We start from the raw sequence: 23,235 nt of genomic DNA on the forward strand, positions 1-23,235 counted from the left end.
GTATACCCACATAGGCCTTTCTTGTTTCTGTGCTAGAGATAGGTTTGTTTGTTTGTTTGTTACCTTCTTACTTACTTACTTACTTAACAGTATTTCTATCCTGCTTTTCTCCCTGAAGGGACCCAAGGCAGTTTACAACAATTGCTTGAAATACAAAAGACATAAAATCACAATTAAAAACACAAACCATACCCTTCATTAAAAAAAAAAAAACCCTTACACAATTAAAAACATCTTAAAACAGCTATAGAACATTAATACAATAGAAAAGAGCAGCAGCAGCAATCTTATTATGACCCCAAGCCTGTAAAAACCAGATGTTAAAATGATGTTAAAAGATGTTTAAGAGGCAGAGAACTCAGAAAGCTTGTGTAAAAAGAAATGTCTTCAGGTCTCGCTGGAAGGTTTCCAGGGAGGGAGCAGTTCATAAATCAAGAGGGAGAGAGTTCCATAACATTGGTGCCCACTATTGAAAAGGCTGTATTTTGTGCTTCCACCCCTTTCACCTCCCTGTGTGGCAGCACCTGTAAAAGGGCTTTCTCTGATGACCTGATGAGCCAGATTGTATGGAAGTAGGTGGTTTCTAAGATATTCTGGCCCTGATCTGTATAGGGCTTTAAAAGTCAAAACCAGCACCTTGCTTTGGGCCTGGAAAAAAATTGGCAGCCAGGGAAGCTATCAGAGAAGCGACCTGAGAGATTTAGCAACCTACCTTCAGTGATTACACAGTCTGCCGCATTCTGCACTAATTGCAGTTTCCAAACCATCTTCAAGGGTAGTCCCAAACAGAATGCATTACAATAATCTAACCTCGATATCACCATGACATGGATCACCATGGCCAGGCCTGCACAATCCAAATATGGCAGCAGCTGGTGCACCAGTCAAAGCTGAGCAAAGGCCCCCCACCTCCTGGCCATAGCCACCACCTGGGAATCCAGCTGTGAATTCAGGCATACCCCCAAACTACAGACATGCTCCTTCGGGGGAGTGCAACTCCCTTCAGTGCAGGATGATATTCTAGTACATCCAGAACTGCCACCCTGGAATCTGGAGGAAAGGAGAGATAGAGATGGGTGTCATCAGCATATTGATGGCACTTCATATTCCTGGATGACCTCTCCCAGCAGTTTCATGTAGATGTTAAATAGCATGGGGGACAGGAACTCTGTGGCACCCTGCACCTCAAGGGTCAGGGTGTCGAACAGGCATCCCCCAGCACCACCATCTGGGACCAGTTGCAAAGTAGGAGCGGAACCACCATAAAATGGTGCCCCTAGCTCCCAACTGACCAATCAGCCCAGAAGGACAACATGGTCGATGGTGTTGAAAGCTGCTGAGGGGTCCAGTAGGCCCAAGAGGGACGTACGTACTCCCCCTGTCCAGTGTCTGGTGTAGGTCATCCACCAAGGTGACCAAGGTGGGTCCCAAAGCCTGGCTTGAAAACAAATTGAAACCAGATTATCTGCTTCATCCAAGACCCTCTGGAGTTGAGACACCACCACCTGCTTGATCATCATACCCAAAAAATTATGCTCCTTGTTCCTCATTCAATACTTTTTCTTCAACTCCCTCAGTTGCACGTTCTAAGTGGATTATGCTATAGGATGTAAACCAGAGCAAATTAGTTATACCTAATAATTAAAATCAAGTAGGCTCAAACTCACCATTATTCTCTTAAGCCACATATGTGCCTCATTTTCTCTTGATAGTTTTATGATGACATCAATCTTTTGCTCAAGCAGGAAGCAAGAAAGCTTCATGTGAAACCCAAGTGCTGGTTTCAAGTATATAGTGTGGGCTTTTTGACTTGGGGTTTTGGCTCACTAAGAAAGAAGGCAAGGATCTAGTATACCAGCAGTGCAAGGTCCTTTATGGCAGCACAAAGGACAGGCCACCATTGCATGCTTCTGGGCTCCTGCCACAAATGGGCAGTGGGTAGATCTCAGCGGCACAGATCTTATCCCTTCTTTCCTAGGACAACCTGCTCCTTTCTCTCCTGGGGGCATGACACACACCAGCAACATGGTCGTGGTAGGTACCTCCTGCTAGCTATCTGATCACCCACCACCACGACCACCACTGAATGCAGCGCATGCTCCACCGGTGTGGCTTCACTGGAACCAATGATGGGGGATAGGACTGGGCAGTAGGTTGATGCTGTTGAAGGCAAGCCTGTGGAGAGCAGAATTAGCCAAGAATTAAGTTGAGCAAGAAAGTCACCTGCTCGGCTGCCAAAAGCAAGTGTGCTGCCTTAGAAACTTAGTTCCACTTTGGACTTAGTATCCCAAGCTACCAGTCCTCATTACATCGGACATTAACTTTAGGATATTAAACCTAAATGTTCATGCTAAAGAAATTGATAAATTAAGGTTGCAATCCTATATGCACTTTTCTGGGAGTAAGCCCCATTGAACACAATGGAACTTACTTCTGTGTAGACACATATAGGACTGTGCTGTACTATATGTGCATTGAAAGCCTTATCGCCCAATCCTATCATTGGGCTGTGCTGCTGGAATGCATGGCAGGACATAGGATTGGGCTCTTATCACATTGCTCTTTAATGGACAAAGTAAAGCTGTTACAGGTTCATATTGAAGTGTATATTTATTTAGATGCTACTCTTTCCTCCAAACATCAGGGTACCAAGGGCAGCTGGAAACCATAAATTCAAATACAATACGATTAAAAAAATCACAATAAAATCAGCAATCAACATTTTAAAAAGCATGCAAAAGACATACAAAAGCAGCAATGCAAAAATAAATAAATACAAAAGCTGCAATGAAGAAAACTTTGAAGCCCACAAAAAATAACAGCAGAGCAGATTACTAAATCAACAGGAAAAGCATCCAGTTGAAACTAAGGTGGAAAAGGTAACTCAAATTAAAAAATAGCAGTTTTTCTAATTATAACAGTCCAATTTAAGAGGTAGGCAGCCCAGCCCTATCCCCCTCCAGTCCATAGCATTCAGTGCTGCCAACTGAGTATGTGCTGTATGCTATGGTGGGGGGGTGGGGGGAGGTTGCATACATCCCATAGACTTCCCTGGGGCATATGCCCCAGGAGCCGACTGCTAGGACCCTGCGGAAGCCTCTTTGAGGTTCCTGACAGGGGCAGAAACTGTGCTTCCAGTTTCCCGGAAACACAGTTTATAGTGTCGGGGAACCTCAGAGAGGCTTCCCTGACGCGGGAGAAGGTCACGCGAGGCTCCGTGAGCCTCTAGGGAGTGGGGGGGGGTGGATTTCTGCGCTGGGGGGCCAGCAATAGTCAGTGGGGGGTGCCATCACAGAGCTTTGCTCTGGGCGTGGGGCTGTGGAGGTCCGCGGCTGGGGGGCGTGACTTGACAGCCTGGGAAAGGTAAGTAAAAGTACTTTATTCTTACCTCTCCATAGGTCACCTGGCCAATGGGTCTCTTCAGGCTCATTATCAGCTCTTTTGCAGACTAAGCCCCATGAGAGTCAGGGAACAAGTCCAAGCTTGGAAAGGAGGATAGGATCCAGAGCATGCTGCTGCCGCTGAGATCCACCCTTCCCACTTCCAAAATGCCCTGTTTCATCCGCCACTCCACCTTGTTTCCTCGCTAAACCACCCAGAACCTGCCCCCACTCCATGCAACCTGGGTGACTTTCAGCTATTTGCGCCAGCAGCTCTGTAGCGCCTGACACCGGCACAACTTTTGTGCTGCCGTAACAGGACATGGCAGTGGATTGCAAGATTTGCTGCCCTAGGCTCAGAATAAGATTGAATTGTTAAACACCACAGAAGACTCTAGGAATTGGAAGTGTCCAAAAATAGGGAAATATAGTCAAAAAATAAGAGAAAGCAGGTATTTTTCATCACAAAACATCCTTTGTGCCCCATAAAACTTCCAGTCTTTTATTTGGGGCCTCTATTTACTTCCTGCTTCACTGGCATCTGAACTGTTCCCATTGCTGCCATACTCCATATTGCCAATATCTTCTTTCCAACAATGCAAAAAGCTCCCAAATACTCAAAGCATATGTTGACTCAATGGACATAAAATGTATAAAAATTTCACACACATTACCGATTTGCATCATTTAGACTGGGTTGTTTGAGCTAGGAAATGGTGCAGGGAGAAGCCTGATTACAACCATGTCAAAGAATCTCTCAAATGTTACCAGTGTGCACTGTGCACACTTTTCCAGTGATGGCCAACTGCCCAGGTGAAATTCCCTCCAGACATGATGTTATCATCTCCACCAGCCCAGCAGCTTTGCTGAAGACCTGGCAAGCAAGCACCCTGTCTTGCATGAAATGAAAAGACACCCTTCTACATCATATTGTGCAAGGGGAGGCAGCTGTCAGGTGCACTGCTCTTGTCCTGGCCACTAAGAGGTGGGTCCAAAGAGGAGATTGCTTCCCTTCTCTTTCCAGGAAGAATGTGAACAAGGTATTGAAGGTAAAGCCCTGAAAGAAGCAGCGTGGCCTATTGATAATCACATGGACAGCAATAAGATTCCTCTCATTTATTTTCTTCCAAGATACTGGGGCAGGGGGGGCTGGCTCTGTAATGGACTGTTGATTCCTGGAGCCCACACAAAGCCGTCACACTAGAATCAGTATTAAACAGTAAGACTAAACATTACTAATCAGTATTAAAGACTAAACCCAAGACAGACAGACTTCACAAGATCAGATTCAAGCCATACCCCCAAGGCTAAATTTCACAACTTGTACGCAGAATATATTATCTTCCTTGGCTGTGGAATGCCAGGCAGAAGCTCTGATTTCTTTATGAATGTATGTCTGATTTTTTTAAAAAAACAACACGATTCAGTGCATTTAGAATTTACATTGAAAATATTCAGTAAATTTAGAAGTTGGGGTTGGACAAGCACACTCTCTTGCCCTCAAACATTCATAACTCTCTTTTATTCTGGATTCCCTTGTGCCCCCCTTAGGCTCTGTGGGCACACCTGCCCCATTTGTCTAATAAGCATGGCAGTGTGTCTCTACTTCTGAGAATTAAATCTGCACCACACTGTGTTCTTAGAAGACTCGGCAAAACCATGAAATAAGTTCCCCAAAGTGATTTCAGTTTCTCCAAGCAACAGCATTTAAGACTGTTTCCAAAATATGTGCAGATGTTAAAAATGTGCATAATTTTAGATAAAAGCAAGTTAAGATGAGTCCAAAATAACTAAATTAGAAAAAAATGTTTTCCTTGAAGATTTGGGAGGCAGCTGAGCAAAATGTCAAAGAGAAACAGGTTTTTAATTTTTGTTGTGTTTTTGTTTTCTTTTGATTGAGCCAACTTGTTTCTGCCCACTCTCTCCCTTTTCACATCTGTTATACATATCATTTCTCCGTACAGGTCTTCTTTGGTGGCTTTGTTTCCGACTAATAGGGAAAGTGACACATTCCTTCATTTCAAACATAATTTGGGGCTCAGCAGCAATCTGAAGGTTGACTGACAAACAACTCAGATTGAGTCCAAATGTTCCTAAAGATTACAATGGAGAAACAAAAGTTTCATTAGCAAACAGAAATAGCCTCATGCTCGTTCATCTTGATGAAGCTTTTCAACAGCATTCTGGTTAAGAGCTGGTTTAGTTTAGGCATCCTTCTTACCAGCAGTAGCATAGCTAGTAGGGGAGGCATCACGGTAAGTATTGCAGGCACCACAAAGCACTGTGTAAGCGACCCCTCCCACACACTGTCCGAGCCATCCCAGGCAGCTATGGCAATGTGCCGAAGATCTGTTTGGTTTAGCAAATGTCTGCCTGTTGCCATTGCTGCCTGGAATGTCTCTGACAGTGAGTGGGAGGGGCCGCGTAGCCAGTGTGTTGCGCCACTTGTAGTACTTACCATTTCCCCCCACCCTCTAGCTATGCTACTGCTTACCAGAGAATGAAATCATCCTAAAATAGGGGGGGGGGGAAGGGTCTAAATGCTGATGCAGTGAGAGTCACTTGGTGAGGCTGTCATTCATACTGGACTATTTTTGCAACTTCTTGGAACTGTAAATTTTATAGAGAGGCCTTCTTGGTATTCCATGCTGGAAGATGCTAATTACCTTGCCACCATCACTGAGACACTTCCAGATTTTAGTTATGTATGCCACAGTCATTTGAGATGGAAGGAGAAGGCAGGGCAAGGGGTGGATATTGGAAACGTGACCAGGGCTTAGGCTCAACAGTGCAGACTATATTTGGACACTGAGTGAATGGATTGAAAAAGGACAAGGCAATGGCGAGGAACTCACTGAGTGGCCACTGAATTCCATTCCTTTGGATCAGTCACAGAACACTTCTGCTTAATACAGACACACATCGCTCCCATGTTTGAGCTTTATCTCCTGCCCTATCAAGAGCACCCAATGATAGAAAGTGGATAAGAACTTAAGAACAGCCCCACTGGATCAGGCCATAGGCCCATCTAGTCCAGCTTCCTGTATCTCACAGCGGCCCACCAAATGCCCCAGGGAGCACACCAGATAACAAGAGACCTCATCCTGGTGCCCTCCCCTGCATCTGGCATTCTGACGTAGCCCATTTCTAAAATCAGGAGGTTGCACATACACATCATGGCTTATAACCTGTAATGGATTTTTCCTCCAGAAACTTGTCCAATCCCCTTTTAAAGGCGTCCAGGCCAGATGCCATCACCACATCCTGTGGCAAGGGGTTCCACAGACCAACCACACGCTGAGTAAAGAAATATTTTCTTTTGTCTGTTCTAACTCTCCCAACACTCAATTTGAGTGGAAGTCCCCTGGTTCTGGTGTTATGTGAGAGTGTAAAGAGCATCTCTCTATCCACTCTGTCCATCCCCTGCATAATTTTGTATGTCTCAATCATGTCCCCCCTCAGGTGCCTCTTTTCTAGGCTGAAGAGGCCCAACCGCCGTAGCCTTTCCTTGTAAGGAAGGAGCCCCAGCTCAGTAATCATCTTAGTCGCTCTCTTTTGCACCTTTTCCATTTCCACTATGTCTTTTTTGAAATGTGGTGACCAGAACTGGACACAATACTCCAGGTGTGGCCTTACCATCAATTTGTACAATGGCATTATAATACTAGCCGTTTTGTTCTCAATACTTTTCTAATTATCCCAATCATAGAATTGGCCTTCTTTACTGCCGCCGCACATTGGGTCGACACTTTTATCGACTTGTCCACCACCACCCCAAGTTCTCTCTCCTGAACTGTCACAGACTGCTCAGAACCCATCAGCCTATATGTGAAGTTTTGATTTTTTGCCCCAATGTGCATGACTTTACACTTACAGACATTGAAGCGCATCTGCTATTTTGCTGCCGATTCTGCTGGTCTGGAGAGATCCTTCTGGAGCTCCTCACAATCACTTCTAGTCTTCACCACTTGGAAGAGTTTGGTGTCATCTGCAAACTTAGCCACCTCACTGCTCAACCCTGTCTCCAGGTCATTTATGAAGAGGTTGAAAAGCACCGGTCCCAGGACAGATCCTTGGGGCACACTGCTTTTCACTTCTCTCCACTGTGAAAATTGCCCATTGACACCCACTCTCTGTTTCCTGGTCTTCAACCAGTTCTCAATCTATGAGAGGACCTGTCCTCTAATTCCCTGACTGTAGGGTTTTTTCAGTAGCCTTTGGTGAGGGACCGTGTCGAACGCCTTCTGAAAGTCCAGATATATAATGTCTATGGGTTCTCCCGCATCCATATGCCTGTTGACCTTTTCAGAGAATTCTATAAGGTTCGTGAAGCAAGACTTACCCTTACAGAAGCCATGCTGATTCTCCCTCAGCAAGGCTTGTTCATCTATGTGTTTTGAGATTCTATCTTTGATGAGGCATTCCACCATCTTACCTGGTGTGGATGTTAGGCTGACCGGCCTATAGTTTCCCGGGTCCCCCCTCTTTCCCTTTTTAAAGATTGGTGAGACATTTGCTATCCTCCAATCTTCTGGCACCATGGCCGTTTTGAGGGACAAGTTGCATATTTTAGTCACGAGATCAGCAACTTCATCCTTCAATTCCTTAATAACTCTTGGGTGGATGCCATCAGGGCCTGGTGACTTATTGATCTTTAATTTATCAATGAGGTCTGAAACATCTTCTCTTTTAACCTCTATGCGACTTAATTCCTTGGTCAGGAGGGGCCGTTCGGGCAGCGGTATCTGCCCGAGGTCTTCTGCCGTGAAGACAGATGCAAAGAACTCATTCAATTTCTCTGCCATCTCTAAGTCTTCTTTTTTCTCCCCTTTCCCTCCCTTACCATCCAGAGGGCCAACCGCTTCTCTGGCGAGTTTCCTGCTTCTAACATATTTGAAGAAGCTTTTATGATTTCCCTTAATGTTGCTGGCCATGCGTTCCTCATAGTCTCCCTTGGCCTCCCGTATCACCTTCTTACATTTCTTTTGCCACAGTTTATGTTCCTTTATATTCTTCTCATTAGGGCAAGACTTCCATTTACGGAAGGAAGCTTCCTTGCCCTTTACAGCCTCTCTAACTTGGCTGGTTAGCCATGCAGGCACCCTCCCGGATTTAGTGGAGCCCTTCTTTCTTTGTGGTATACACCTCTGCTGGGCCTCAATTACTGTTGTTTTAAGCAGCCTCCATGCAGTGTGGAGAGATTGGACTCTTTTTACCCTCCCTTTCAACCTCCTTCTAACCAGCCTGCTCATTTGAGGGAAGTCCGCCTGTCGGAAGTTAAGGGTTTTTGTGAGAGATTTGCCTGGTATTCTTCCCCTGCTGTGCATGTCGAAACGGAATGCAGCATGATCACTGTTCCCCAATGGCTCTGTAACATTTACATCTCTAACCAGGTCCTGAGTACCGCACAATATTAAATCCAGAGTCACCTGTCCTCGGGTGGGCTCCATGAGTAGCTGCTCTAAGGCACAGTCATTTAGCATGTCAAGGAATCCGGTCTCCTTTTCGTGACCAGAACACAGATTGATCCAGTCAATAGTAGTAATGTGGTCAGATAGTGGTACTGAGGATGGAGCTGGGGTTAGCCAGCCAATAGTACCATCACTCATCTTTTATTATTCTGGACGGGAAGAGAGTTTGAAGACATCCCGTGTTGTTTGGAAGAGGATTGGAATGCCACCAACATGCCACTTTTGGTGAAATACAACATAGCCATTCTGATAGTTTCTCCATTTGGGTTGTGTCACCAGACTATACCAACTTTGCATGCGTGTTTTTCCCCATGCCTGTGTTAGCAGAGTTCAACAAGCTTTGGCCAACTTTTGATTAGTAGGTTTAGGGTGCCATGAAACCACAAAACTCAGGTTGACCTTCTGATCTGCCATACTTTCTAGCAATTCTATATGCAGAACTGGGGGCAGAGCAGAGACAGTCATTCAAGATACTTTCAGAAAGACAGAGAGCTCCTGTTAACCTACTTGGACTTTTTTAGGATTCTGTAGAAATACTTAAACATGATCAATGGAGCGTTTCAAAAAGTATGTTCCATTTGATGACAGCTCTTTAGCATTCATCAGTTGTTGGTTTCTGGAGATAAGCTGAGTTCCACTCACAGGGAATGAAAACTCAGATCATGTCTATGATGCATGCAAAATGCAGCACTAAATCTAAATGTGAGAACTATGTGAGAAAAGTCAGATGTTAAACAATCATAGTTCTATTCCCCAGCTAAAAAAAGAGCCCAACCAACTCACAATCTGCACCTGAAGCCATTATCCCCTCTACTGTATAAAGTGAAAATTGATAGCACATTGTACAATGAAGGACCCTTATGGAATATAATTGCTCAACAGGAACTCTACTAAACCTATCAGTCGTAACTCATTTTTCAGTTTGCTGGATCTAGAGCACTCAGAAATGTTACGCCAGTTCACATTTCTTCCCATAAAGATATTTCATCAGCTTGGTCTAACAAGGCTGCAATTATTTGCACAAGATTAATTTTCAATTTCAATGAGAGGGAGTCTGCTTAGGAAGAGCAATATTGTACTCCATATCAAAGGTATGATGAAGCTGTCAAAACTTGCAGCTGTCCACCCTAATTTGGTACAAGATATATTTCTGCGCAATGTAGGTGACCACCCAACTGAATCCTGACCCTATGACACTGGGACTGAATAAGATTGAACTGGTCAAAGGTAAACCAATATCCTCCAAGATACACCATTCTAGTGTGATCTGTTCACTGACTACCCAACAATAGCTTATTTTGCTTCAGTAATGGTTAAAAAAAAATCTTTGGAAGCAGGGAAGATTTATGGGAAGAGAGCTAGACATACACAGGCTGTGAGTCTGACAGTAAGAACATGGACATTTTCTGTGCAGTCCTTCTCCAACATGCCTTGCCTTTTAAGCAGCTGCTGATACTCTTCTGAAATCCACTCGTTCTAAGTAGCATTCATCACTCCACTTCCATTACAATTTATTGGTGGTGATTTTCCACTTCCAGCTGCTGATCTCATGACCTGGAAGGTTAAGATGGTTTTTATTCACGCTACTGAACTTGGCATCTCTTAACCTCCAATGTCATGCATTTGCCTTGGTCTCTCATTTTATTTTTCCAAGGAGCTTTTGAGTCAGTGCAATCTTTTCCAAGGAAGTGAGAAGGGATGTCTTCAGCTGATCTTCTGTCCCCAGGTGCTGCCTGTTCAGGAAGAACAAAAAGGTGGAAAAAGATGACCTAATTTTCTATGGTTTAAAGAGCCCCAAATACATCAATTGCTGGTTCTAGAATGCAGAAACAGAAACAGACAATTGTAGGAAAACTGAGATTCTAGTTGGAGTTGGAATAGACATTCACAGGACTGGAGATAGAAGTGATGACACTTTACTGGACACGAGCAGCAAGTAACACAAGGAGGATCCAATTCTCCACAGAACAACGGAAGGATATTGTGTTAGAGAGAGACTGCACAACTTTGCCCCACCAAGCCAAGTGACCCATTATTATGGCCTGCTCCCTGTATCTGTGGTTCAGGCAAGAAAAAAATACAGACGTATGGGGCTTCTGGTGGTCTATCATAAATGGCTGGTGGATTGTGTTTGCCCTAATGAGTTATAAGTTGTGCAGGTCTCTTTGAGAGATTTGGGTCTAGTTCTCTGGTACTTTTAGCAGGCGGACCTCCTATTCATTTGATGGGGCAAATGCCCTGGGCATGGAGCCTTGTGCAGCTTTAGGACCCCGTGGAAGCCTCTCTGAGGCTCCCGACGGGGTCAGAAACTGTGCTTCTGGTTTTCCAGAAGTACAGTAAGTGTCAAAGAACCTTCAGGAGACTTACCCGACAAGTCCTGGTGTCACATGAGGCACTGTGAGCTCCAGGTAAGGGGGGGATTTGTGCGCAGGGGGTGGCAGCATTCCGCGGTGGGGAGGTGCCATTGCAGACCTTTGCCCCAGGGCGTGGGGCTGGGGAGGTTCACCACTGGCTTACAGGCACTTTTGTCTTGGATGATAACTTAGTTTACTATCCCCTTATAAAAAGAGGGAAACCTCTTTCTTTGAACCTCTCCTCTGCTCCCTTCTATCTGGTATTCACGTGAGGCAAAACACTTCTTTCCATCAATTTACTCATCTCTGGTCTTCCTGGGACAGAAGGACGGTTAAAGGCACATCCAAATGGACACTTCCCACAATCTCAGTTGAGCATTGCAGCACACAACCAAAAAAATGGGAAGTATCCTAGGCAAAGGTCAATGCTAAAAGGTAAGTAAAGTATATAAGAACTACCTTGATGGCCCGGGCTGGCCCAAGACCTCCTGACGCCTGAGATGACTTGCCAAATGCTGCCCTCCCTCATCCAATGATATGCAAGTCTCTGCTCCTCCTGCTCTCCAATGTTCTAGCACAGCACTCTCTTCCTCTCCACATTTCATTTTGCTCTCTGTCCCCACCTTCATTTTTCAATCCAGGCAGTAGAAGGAGAAGGAGGGTGGTGGAGGTCGGTAGATGTATAGAAATGGGTGCCCCCCCACCCCATCAATTTGCTGCCTGAGGCAACTGCTTCAGTTGGCTTCATGAATGGGCCAACCTTGTTGCTGGGTCAGAAATCCATCTGCTCCAATACACTCTATGTGATAGATGTCTCTGGGAAGTTCACATACAGGCCATGTTGGAGATATCTATGACCTGCAGTTATATCTGCATTTGATAATCAAAGTGTCTCATTCTGAACACAGAACGTTCTCACATTTAGATAGATCTATCTTTTTCTCCCAGGACATCAACATGCTCATTAGAGGATGCTGGTTCTTGTTAGCTATGAGGAACTGGTGCATATTCCCTAGAAGAATTCACTTGGGCATGTTTTCTTTGCCAATTGGGAATGATGTTCCAGATGATGAATGGTGATTTAGGCAGAGGACCAGGTTTTGGAAGGGAGCTAGTTGTGTGTGACACAGGGTGCTAAGGAATGAAGCCAAGACAGGAGATGGTAATAGCACACTCCTCACAGCTTTCCTGCAGCTCTGACAGTCCCTTTTTCAGGTGAACAAACAGGGCACACATTCTTCACAGGAGGTGCACCTTGATGGCAAATCAGGTCCCTTATGTAAGGCTACTGACCAAAGCCAAGAAAGTCCTGTTCCTGGTGAGGCTTGTTTCTGTCTGGGAGAGAAACAAGTGAAGAGATGAGAAAGGAAATGTTCTGGGAAGATGATCCAGCATTTTTCCCCCCTTCTTCCTCTTTTCCTTCCAATTCTCCCCCCCCCCCCCACATGCATTCCGAAGAGTTATACACCAGATAGAAGCACTTGCTGGCTGGCTGAGCCCTGCACAGACCATCTGGGAACTTTAAAGCCTGCAGGATGTGAGTCGAGGTTGTGCTGGAACTTGAAGCTGAGCTGGTATCCTATGTCTAAATACCAACACAGCTGTTTGGGCCAGGAAAGGGGAAACCCCCAGAGGAGCTAATGCAGGGTCTCTTCTTTACGGAGGAGACTATTTCTGAATTATTGAACTGTTCGTGACTTCTTGCTTTGGCCCATGAAATGAGATCCCCTGTAACAGAAGGTAGTGCTTGTAGCGGCTGCTGCTGCTGCTGCAGACTCAAAGGATTTTGTTTTAATAGCCACTGGAAAAATGTGGGTGTGTGTTATTCATGCGCACGCTTGTGTGCAAGCACTTAATAAGTGTTTAAATGACTCAAGATGCAATAATTGAATATCTGAAGCTGACCTTGGAAGGAAATCAGCACACTTAAAAAGGAAAGATGGCCCTGAAGACAGCCACTTCCCAGACCCTGAAACAGAAACGGCTCTCTGGCTTTCAGTACCCCTCAACTCTCCACAGAGTGCAAAGGAACTATAACGGCCTCTTGAACAAGTGATCTTTACTAGTGGGAAAATTAATGTATGCATAGGCTGATCTTTCCATGCACATGCACACAATGACACACAGATACAAGTGTTTGCATGCACACACACACACACACACACACACACACACACACACAAAAGATGCCAAAGTTCAGACTCACAGGCAGAGTTGTCAGGCACTGTGCCAGTACCTGGGGCAGTGACATCATGGTGTCACATCATGTCACATGACATCACTTCCAGGTTCTCCCTAATGGAGGGGCGCTCACTGCAGCGACTTCATGCTCCCCATTCCTTTTGCTGAGGAGGCTTCCCTTGAAGGTGCAAAGCAGTCATTTCTGGGTTCTCCCCAGAGGAGGGGCACTCACTGCAGAGACTTAGTGCCCCCCCCCCCGTTCCTTCTGCCATGGAGGCTCCCCAAAGGAGAAGGAAAGGGGGATGCAAAGCCGCCAGTGCCTCCTCTGTAGCTAGGGTGAAATCTGAGGGGCAGTCATGCACCCACCTTGGCGTAGAACCTGGGGTAGGTGCCCCTTAGGTTCAACCCTATTTGTGGCTCTGCTCGCAGGGTAGGGCATTCTTACATTTGAGTGTGGAAAACCTGCTTAAAATTCTTTCTGCTCCAAATGTCTCTGAGCAGTCCCAATGTGACACCTGTATGCTAACTGGAGTTATAGCCTGCCCTTCTATAGGCATTTTATAGCCTGCTCAAGCTCCACCAGTTCCTGACCAGGGCTGTCCCCCAGGGGTGCATGTGACCTGGGACAAATCGGTCTGTATGGGCCCTTCTCAGCCCTGTCCCAAACACCCATAGCACCTGACTAACAGGCTGAGGTGTGTGCATGTGTTCTTCTCTTCTTACAGTTTGCCACTCTGCCCTTGTTTGTTTTCTCACCATGGTCATTCTGGCAGCAAACTGTTCACTCCCCCCTCCCCAACTTTTAACTTGTTGCCACCTTGAGGTGGAAGTGGCAGGCAGATGGATGGGCTCCTCTCCTCTCCCAGTTTTAAAAATATTGCTGCCTTGTTGGCAGCCATGAGCGCTATCATCCACCTCCTCTTTTTTTTTTTTTATAAACCTTTTTGTCAGCACAATGAGGCAGCAATTCTCCTCCTTCTCCTTTCCTGCTCACTCTGCTTTTGAAAAGACAAAGGCAAGAAAAAGGCATGGAAAAGGGGAGTGCACACACATACATCTGATACCATGATTTTGAAGCATGGGATACCCCAAAGTCCAATATATTTATTTACTATGAAGCCCAAAGTCATTGACATAATGTTATTGACTCCAGTAGGGTGGTGGCAGAAGCCTTTTTAAAACAGTCAGGCTTAAATGGAAATCTGAATGGAATATGTACAAATGTGTTGAAACTTACATTTATAAGTTCAAAAAAAAAATGAATAGTTGCTATATATCTTTGAAATAATAGCTGCTTTTTAAAACAAAAAGAGAGAACTATGGCAGAAAGTAATAATATAAATGAAACAGGGCCAAATCCCAACTTTTCAGCACTGGTGTAGCTGTGCCAATTGGGTGTGCATTGCATCCTGTGGTGGGAGGGTAGTTATGGAGGCCTCCACAAGGTAAGGGAATGTTTATTCCCATGCCTGGGGCTGCATTGTAGCTGCGCTAGTGCTGGGAAGTTGGATAGGATTGGGCCCACAATCACCAAACAAATGGACTGCCTATTCCAACCAGGGACTACCAAGTCATCACAGGCACTAGAACTAAAGAGATGCCACCCTGTTTCTCAAATGGATCATAGCCCAAAGGAATGGTCTGGGTCTCACATTCTATTCCTTCTAACTACCTGAGCTCTGCAATGTGCTCACTTCTCCAATTCTGAATATTATCTGACTGATGAAATAACATAGATATCATTTATTGTTCATCTCATGGAAAACCACTATTTTGCTCAGTAACTGTCATCTCTTTCTTCTGAGAAACTCTGAAAAGTCCTTACAGCCCAACACTATGCATTTTTAGTTGGAAATAAGTCCCACATTGCTCAATGGTACTTTCTTCCAAATAAGAGTGCATAGGAATTGCAGCATTTGACACCAAGAAAGTGATCTTGCTTAGCATAACTGCATGTGTAGAGGGAGAGCTAAACTGAAATCTCAGTCTTTTCTCTAAGTGGGCAGAATTCAGCAGTGCCAAAGACAAGTGTGGACTGCATGACCCCAAGATTTCGGATTATTCATCCCCGTCGTACAAAGGTTCAGTTTAATTGCAAGCCAATACGTTTTAATTATTAGAGCAACTAAGTAGCATGCACACATGTTCAGGAAATATATGAGATTTCAAAATGGGCATCAAGTTAAGTTAATGATTTAAACCAGTCTTTTTTTTCTTAGTGATTTAAATCCACAATTTAAATTGCCTTGATTTAAATCAATCTGCCCTGAATACAAGTGTAATAAATAAACATAATGGGTTTACTTCCTCTTGCCAAGAGTCCCCATGCCCGGGACAGGTTTAACCACATGCTGTTTCACATTCCAGAGCCTCCCTTCCCTGCACCATCCCTGTTTCCTTCAGAAGCAGTCCTGGCCAAATCCCAGTTCTTTAGTTTGCTATTTCTCTCTGCAAAGTATTTGACTGCATAATTATTATTACAGGTAAACTGCAGGTTATTGGTTAATCTATGTACATTGGTTAATCTATATATTAAACTGAATATAGATTTAGAATGCCCTCCTTACACCCCATACATCTGTATTTAATAAGGAATCCACTCCAGTCTCATGTTTATTAAAAAAAAAACTGGAAATCTTTTCTTGAATCAAAGTATAGGAAGGACATTCACGAAGTATTAACTCATCTCAAGAAGTCACTGACAAATTTCTACTTCGTTAATCTTCCTTAAGGTCAAACCAAGCATCTTCACCTTAGCTTCTTTTTTCCAACTAGAGGAACTTTCTACAAACTCAGACCATTAAAGTACAGGCATGCCCTCCTTACCCATAGGTTGTGATCTGTGAATTTGACTCAAAGTGGATCGCAAGCCCACACTAGAAGGCCTCAGAGACATGCGACCTCCCTCAGACGGCAGGCTGGAGCCTTTGGAGAGGCACTTCTAGTTTTTCACTAAACTGGAAGTGTCTTTCTGAAGGCTTCGGCTGGCTTTCTAAGGCACGGGGAGGTCACATGCAGCCTCCCTGGGCCTCAGAAGTCCTCCTGGAGGTTTCTGAAAGGTGCTTCCAGTCATGTCTGGGAGTTCCTTTGAGAGCTCACCACATCTGTGGAATTGGTGTGTGTGTGTGTGTGTGTGTGTGTGTGTGTGTTTGTGTTGGGGGGGTCCGAGAATGGATCCCCTATGGATACCAAGGGCAGATCTGTATATGAAATGTGCACTTGCTAAGTATTTTCTGAACAAGGCTACATGCCTTTTCTCTGCATTCAGGTCTTAAAGGCAAATGTAATTCTATATTTATTTTAAATAATTGGTTTTCATGTTTGGTTTGCATGATTCCGTACTTGGGGAAAACTGCCCCAGGCTCTGAGTGTTACAGAGTGTCTCATGTCAAGATCCCCAAAGGGGGAAATCTCACACATTTCCAAGGAGCCCCTTGAAGTACACTTCCAGGATGCACATCTCTGTTGAGGTGCAGTCTATAAATTGAGCCCCAAACATATAGAGATGTTCTTGAAATAGTTTCTGTGACTGTAACCCCAACATTTTTCAGAATTAATTTTGTGACCGCACATGCTCTATGACAGTGGTTCTCAAACCTTTTAGCAATGAGACCTACTTTTTGAATGACAATCTGTCGGGGGGGGGGGCCGGAAGTGATGTCATTAACCTGGAAGTAATGCCATGGTGACATCAAGCAGGAAAATTTTTAACAGCTCCATAAAAAAATCAATTAATTACGTAAGTAAATTAAAAGTTTACAATAAATATTGTTTATTTATTGTTAAAGAATAAACTTTATTTATTAAAGAACCCACATGCGTTTGAGGGTTCTTCTTTATTTTAAATAAGAACCCTCAAACGCATGTGGGGGTGCTTTAGCCATTGGCTGTGGGGCACCCACCTCTCAATCTTGTACAAGAGAAACAAGAAATCAGAGCCCAGGTACAACTGAAAAGCATCCATGGTTTATCAAAAGGGTTATTTACAAGAATAGGGAAGGGGGTAAGCTGTAAAAAGGCAACAAAATAGAAAAAAACTGAAATTGATTGGGACACTGGAGCTGCCCTAGAGACTATGAGAAATGTGAGAAAGAGCATCTGCAGGGGAAATGAGCAAGGGACACTGACTCTCTGACCCAGCACATATGCAGAGCGCCTAATTTCCTGGAATTCCAAGAGTTTGAGCGGAAAGACATGCTCTAGGGCAGGGGTGTCCAAAGTTTTTGGCAGGAGGGCCACATCAGCTCTATGACACTGTGTTGGGGGCCGGGGAGAAAAAAGAATTAATTTACATTAAAAATTTGAATAAATTTACATAGATTTACATAAATGAATATATTAAAGATGAACTTATATGAATGAATGATGGTCTTGCAATAGCTCAAGGCCTATAAAAGGCCAGCCTTTCCTTCACTGCCACTGCTGCATCACAGATGTGAAAGAGCAAGCAGTGGAGGGAACTCTTATCCCACAGCTCACATGAAAGGTCAAACAGTCGCCCTCACACTGAGAGAAGTTGCGTTGGACCAGTGCGGGCTTCAACAAATCTCCAGAGGGCCAGAGGCTCATTGGAGACTGGAGACTCCCTGAGGGCCGCATTGAGAGGCCTTGAGGGCCGCAAGTGGCCCCTGGGCCGGGGTTTGAGCAACCCTGCTCTAGGGCAGCAAACATAGCTCACTGACTGTGGTGTCTGCTTATTTAAATATCGGTGAAGAGGAGGAAAGTGAGATTTTCTCAAGTTTAAATAATGAAGAAAACCATTGCCACCACTTGTTGGAATGCTGAATTAATTTCACTATTTTTGACTTGTATTTTGTCCCACACTGTTGATATATGTTCTACCTTCTTCCACCAATTTGTTTCGCATACCCCTAAACATCCTGGCACATATCCCTGGGAGTATGTATACCCCAGGTTGGAAACCACTGCTCTCTAGGGCAAGTGGGAGAAGGATAGAGAAACCCTACAAATACAGTTGTTGTGAAGAAACCAAAAGTCCTGACTGAGGCATGGCTCCAGCTTGATTCAGCAATAAAGGATACAAGCTAAAGAGTGACATGGGCTGTCAGCTGAGCCATTTATAAACTCACCTTGCAGTGAGGGAGTTTACTCTCTCCAATGCAGTCATCTTAACTGGTATCACAACCTGCCAAGAAGGGGATTCAGTAATTTTTCTGTGCTACTTGGAGACCTTGACAGGTTGATTCAAGAGAGCTGGATTCAAAGAAGTTTGGAGACAGATCTCTGTGTTCTCACCCTTACAGCACAAGCCTAAGGGTGTTTACTCAGAACTCTGTTTCACTGAATTTATGGCCCTTACTCCCAGGAAAGTGCGCTTAGGATTGAAATCCTAGGCTGAAAAAGCAGAAGAAAAAGATGATTGACGAAGCAATCCTACTCTCCCCTAGCCTGGTGCAGTGTGTTGGAGAAGGCATGCAATTCCTACTCAGTTACAGAATGAAAGTTTGACGTCACTAGTTTCCAGCCATTCATCTCTAATAATACATGGCGACAAGGTGGGAGAGATGCGGTGTCACATATGCATGTATGTGCAGGCCCATATGGTGCTTGTGCACTACCAGCTTCCGCTCCAAAATACTGTCTGTCTCTGGTCACTGAAAATTAAAAAAAGATGTACATGTGTGAGCATGGCCTCCCCCCAACATACCTGAGAGGGGAGTGAAACTGGGTAAAGCGAGCTGAGCCACCCACCCTTTAATGTTGGCTCCACTGGGTGCAATCTCCTCACTCACCCAGGTCCTGTTTGAAATAAACTGATAGAGAAGAGCATGTTGGGAAAGGTGAATCGGAGCACGGAGTGGAGCATCACTATCAGTAATGGGCCAGAGGGGGTGTTGGGAAGACATGGACTGTAGGGTCCCTCCCCTCATTTCACTGCCCTGAACTCTCACCTCTTGATGCGAGACCTTCAGTCCACAGTGGGCCTGACCTGAGTTTATGCATATTGCTCTTTGATCACAGGTCTCCTCTTTGGTTTTGCTCTGTGGGCTTGAAGGTTCCTAGTATGGCAAGACATATATGGGAGAGACTGAAGATTTATGTATGAGGATTCCACAGTGAACAACCAGGTTTTGTTTCCAGTGCTGAGTCAAATGGACTCTCTAGGGACTCATGTTCTGGTTCCAGTCCAAAGGAATCTCAACCACCATGCATACCATTTCCAAAGTATATTGGAAATTATTTTTTTTTAAAAAAGAAAGACAATGCAGGTGCTTGCCATTCCCTACAATCTTTTTCTCCCCCAAAGAATTTATGGGGTAGATCAACCTATCTCAGACAAGGTAGATAGAAATAGAAACAGATTGAATTCCCTCCTGCATGTTCCTTTCCTTGCTTTTTCACATGGTGCTTACATACTGTGGCTGGTGTGCAGTTTTGGAAAACACTTCAAAGGTATGTTGGCAGAAGACATGAAATTGCTATTCAGTAAAAGAAGGAAATTTTATAGGATAATCACCTTTCCAGAAATATACCTTGAACATGCCTCAGCTTTCAGGCCTCTGATGTTTTCATCCTGACTTGTGCACAAGAGAAAAGACTGAGATCAATAGGAATTTCAGAGGGCTCAGAAATTGATTGATCCTCTGTTATGCACTACAAATAATGTAGTGGCCAACCCCTCCCTCCCCGTAGGAAAAACAAATGCTATGAAGAACTGAGAATTCATGCATCATATTACCAATACTGAGCTAGTATTTATATTCCCCCCCCCAGGGGGAAAAGCACATAAGCAACAATATACTAGACAACAATTGCATCACCATTTGGGGCAGAGCTGGAAAACAAAAAGAAGCTATGATGTACAGTTTGTCTTGTTCATTAGACTAGCAGGGTGCAATTCAGTCCACTCAGACTCAGAGACAAGGTGTGGCCCCATGTGTCAGGGCTAACCTGCAATACTGCAGCTACGGGGAGCAGTATAGCACTAAGTTTTGCAGGACACTTCAACACATCCTATAAGCTGCCCCCCCCTTTCACCATTGGAGTCATTCCTGGCGGCAAGAGCAAAGTGGAGGAGACCAGAGGGGCAGCTTACAGGGTGCATTGAGGTGCCTGAAAAACTTAGTGCTGTGCCCCCCTAGCTACACTACTGCTGAGCTGTGGGCAGCAATCAAGGTGAAACTGGGAGCCAGCAAACAAATCAAGGTTCAGGAGCCAAAACCAGGAAATCTCTATTTCCCAGGCAAAATTCCAGCCAAAATGAAAAGCCTTGCATACCTCTTGCTATCTGGGTGGAACCAGCCTGAAAAACCTGAGAAGCCAAGAAAGATGGTCCAACCCACAGTCCTGGTGGCCTACTTCATGGGGCAGCCACTCACAGATGTGAGGCATCCCAGTTCTAGCCCAAGTGACTCGACACCATGCCTATTGCAGCCCATATGTGGGTGCATCCTAAGGTCAGGCGGCTTATGTTGAAGTAAGTAAACTTTTACTTACCTCTCCTGGGTCATCAGGTTGTCCCCCCCTCCACAGCATGCAGCACGCACTCCATCGAATTGGGCTATAATTGTTCTGTTTACTTCAGCTTCCAATACTGCTCCTCATATGTTTTTGCTTTCAGTTACACTGCATCATGGGTTTTGTTCTAGTCTGAAAGCTGTGTCAGTTCTTTGATGTTCTTTCCGGCAGTTTTTCTATTACATGGTGTCACATGAAATGAACAGTAAATGTTCACAACTTAAAACAGGCCTTCTTGGTTTAAAACACAACTCACAGTAATCGGAAGAAGTGGTTTGTGGTGAAAGGGTTACATACCATGAGAATAAAGCAATTGCAAAAATAGAGTGTTTGTAACAGCATAATAAATGATAGTAGAAGTAATTCCTCAAGCTGTGATAGCATTCTTACGTTTTAAGTTGCTTTACAGATATAGAATAAGAGGCTTTCTAGAAACTATGTGTGAAACCTTGGAGAAGAATACTAGCCCAGCAGCATGGTGTCATTAGTTATATATTACAGATGAGGGATAACCTTTTGTGCTTCTGCCAAATTCAGCTTAGGGAAATTTGGCAGAAATTCAAAAGTAATCAGTGCAAGAGGTGGTATGATCAGAGGATTAGGAAAGGAGAATGTTGCCCAAGGCAGCTCGTGTTATTGTTCATACCCTCTTCTGAAGGCGAATTGCTAGCCAAATAGCAAAGCCCATTTTTAAAAAAAATAAAAAAGGAGAATATTAATTATGAAATAGAAATTACAGGCAGAAGAAAAATCAGCAGAGTTCATGAGAGCAGGGAGCAAAGGGGAAATTTGTACCTGGGCCCAGGGCCAAAAAGAGCGTCCAGGAGCCAAAGGAGGGGCACAGAAATTTCCTGGGATCTTACATTTTCCAATCTCACATGGACCTGCTGCCCACGCTAGGGGCACTGCTGAGGGTGCACGGCAGCGGCTGCTGCCACAAGCCATATACACCACGCTGAAGAATGCATACGTGATACTCCTTAACACAGCCTCAGATCTGGGAGGACCTGCTACATTAGCTCTCTGGCTTGTGGATCAGCTTACCACAGGGGTGCTCAAAGTTTTTGGCAGGAGGGCCACAACATCTCTCTGACACTGTGTCAGGGCTGGAAAAAAAAAGAATTCATTTACATTTCAAATTTGAATAAATTTACATAAATGAATACATTAGAGATGGAAAATGAATGAATGAATTCAGTCCGGTTTATGATTCCATACACCCTAATAAGGGGGGGGGGGGGAGATCTTCATGCCAGTTTATGATCCCATTCACACAAACAGATGGAGGGGGGATCTTCCACACTTTCACACACATACACCCGCCTGCTCGTCTGCCCCCTCGCCCTCCCTCCTTCCCTCCCTCATTTGCTTGGGCGGTATGTGCTCCTGCCTGCCTGCTCACCCAGCTGCATTCCTCCCTGCCTGCCCACCTAACCGCCCTTCCTTGCCAGCTAGGGCAGCATGTGCTGCTGCTGCCTGCCTGCCTTCCTGGCCGGCCAGCCAACCAGCCCTCCCTCCCTCCCTCATGCATGATCTCTCTCTCTCTCTCTCTCTCTCTCTCCTGCACTCCCCTGGCTCAGGTTGCAGGAGAGGAGGGGAACTGAGCCCAGCCAAGCAGAGCCCAGAGGCAGGAGAGACCCCCCACCCCTGGGATCTCTCTCTCTCCTGCACTCCCCTGGCTCAGGTTGCAGGAGGGGAGGAGAGCCAAGCCCAGCCCAGCAGAGCTCAGCCCAGCCTGCAAGTTTCATGTTGCCTTCCCAATATAAAAGGCCCTGCGCGCCCGCTGGGCTCGTCTTTACTTTGTTGCCACTAAGCTCGGCGGCAGTGAGGGAAAGCAAGGCGTGGAGCTCATGCGGTGGGCCAGCACAGGCAGGGGTGAGGGCCGGGTGCCCATAGGAGATGGGGGGACCTCCTGGGGGACAGTTGGGGACCCACAGTGGGCTGCAAGTGGCCCACAGGCCAGGGTTTGGGCACCCTTGGCTTACCATGGAGGAGTGTATAGGAGCTCAGGGACACAGCTGTGGGACTACAGCTGCTGCAGAAGTAAAGTTTGGTACACACAGGACACTTTCCATTCTATTATGAGTCTAAATACAATGGCGCTAATTTTCTGCAATGATTTTCTATATTTGAATTTGGTTTTGTGTATTACTGTAGATAGCAGCAAATGTCACACAGGTAGGTAGTCCTGGACTCCAAAGACTTTTCTGGCTGCCACCCTCCACCCTGTTTTCCCTCTTCCTGCCCCCATTCTGCCCACCCGTATCACCACCCTCCCCTTACTCTGTTTCACCCCTCCCCTCCCCCTTTTGGAAGGGGCCCAAAAGAAACGTTGTAACCCTTGATAAAAATTTCTCTCTGAGGCCCTGA

The sequence above is a fragment of the Tiliqua scincoides genome, chromosome 1 (genome assembly GCF_035046505.1).
Source record: "Tiliqua scincoides isolate rTilSci1 chromosome 1, rTilSci1.hap2, whole genome shotgun sequence".
Taxonomy (NCBI): domain Eukaryota; kingdom Metazoa; phylum Chordata; class Lepidosauria; order Squamata; family Scincidae; genus Tiliqua; species Tiliqua scincoides.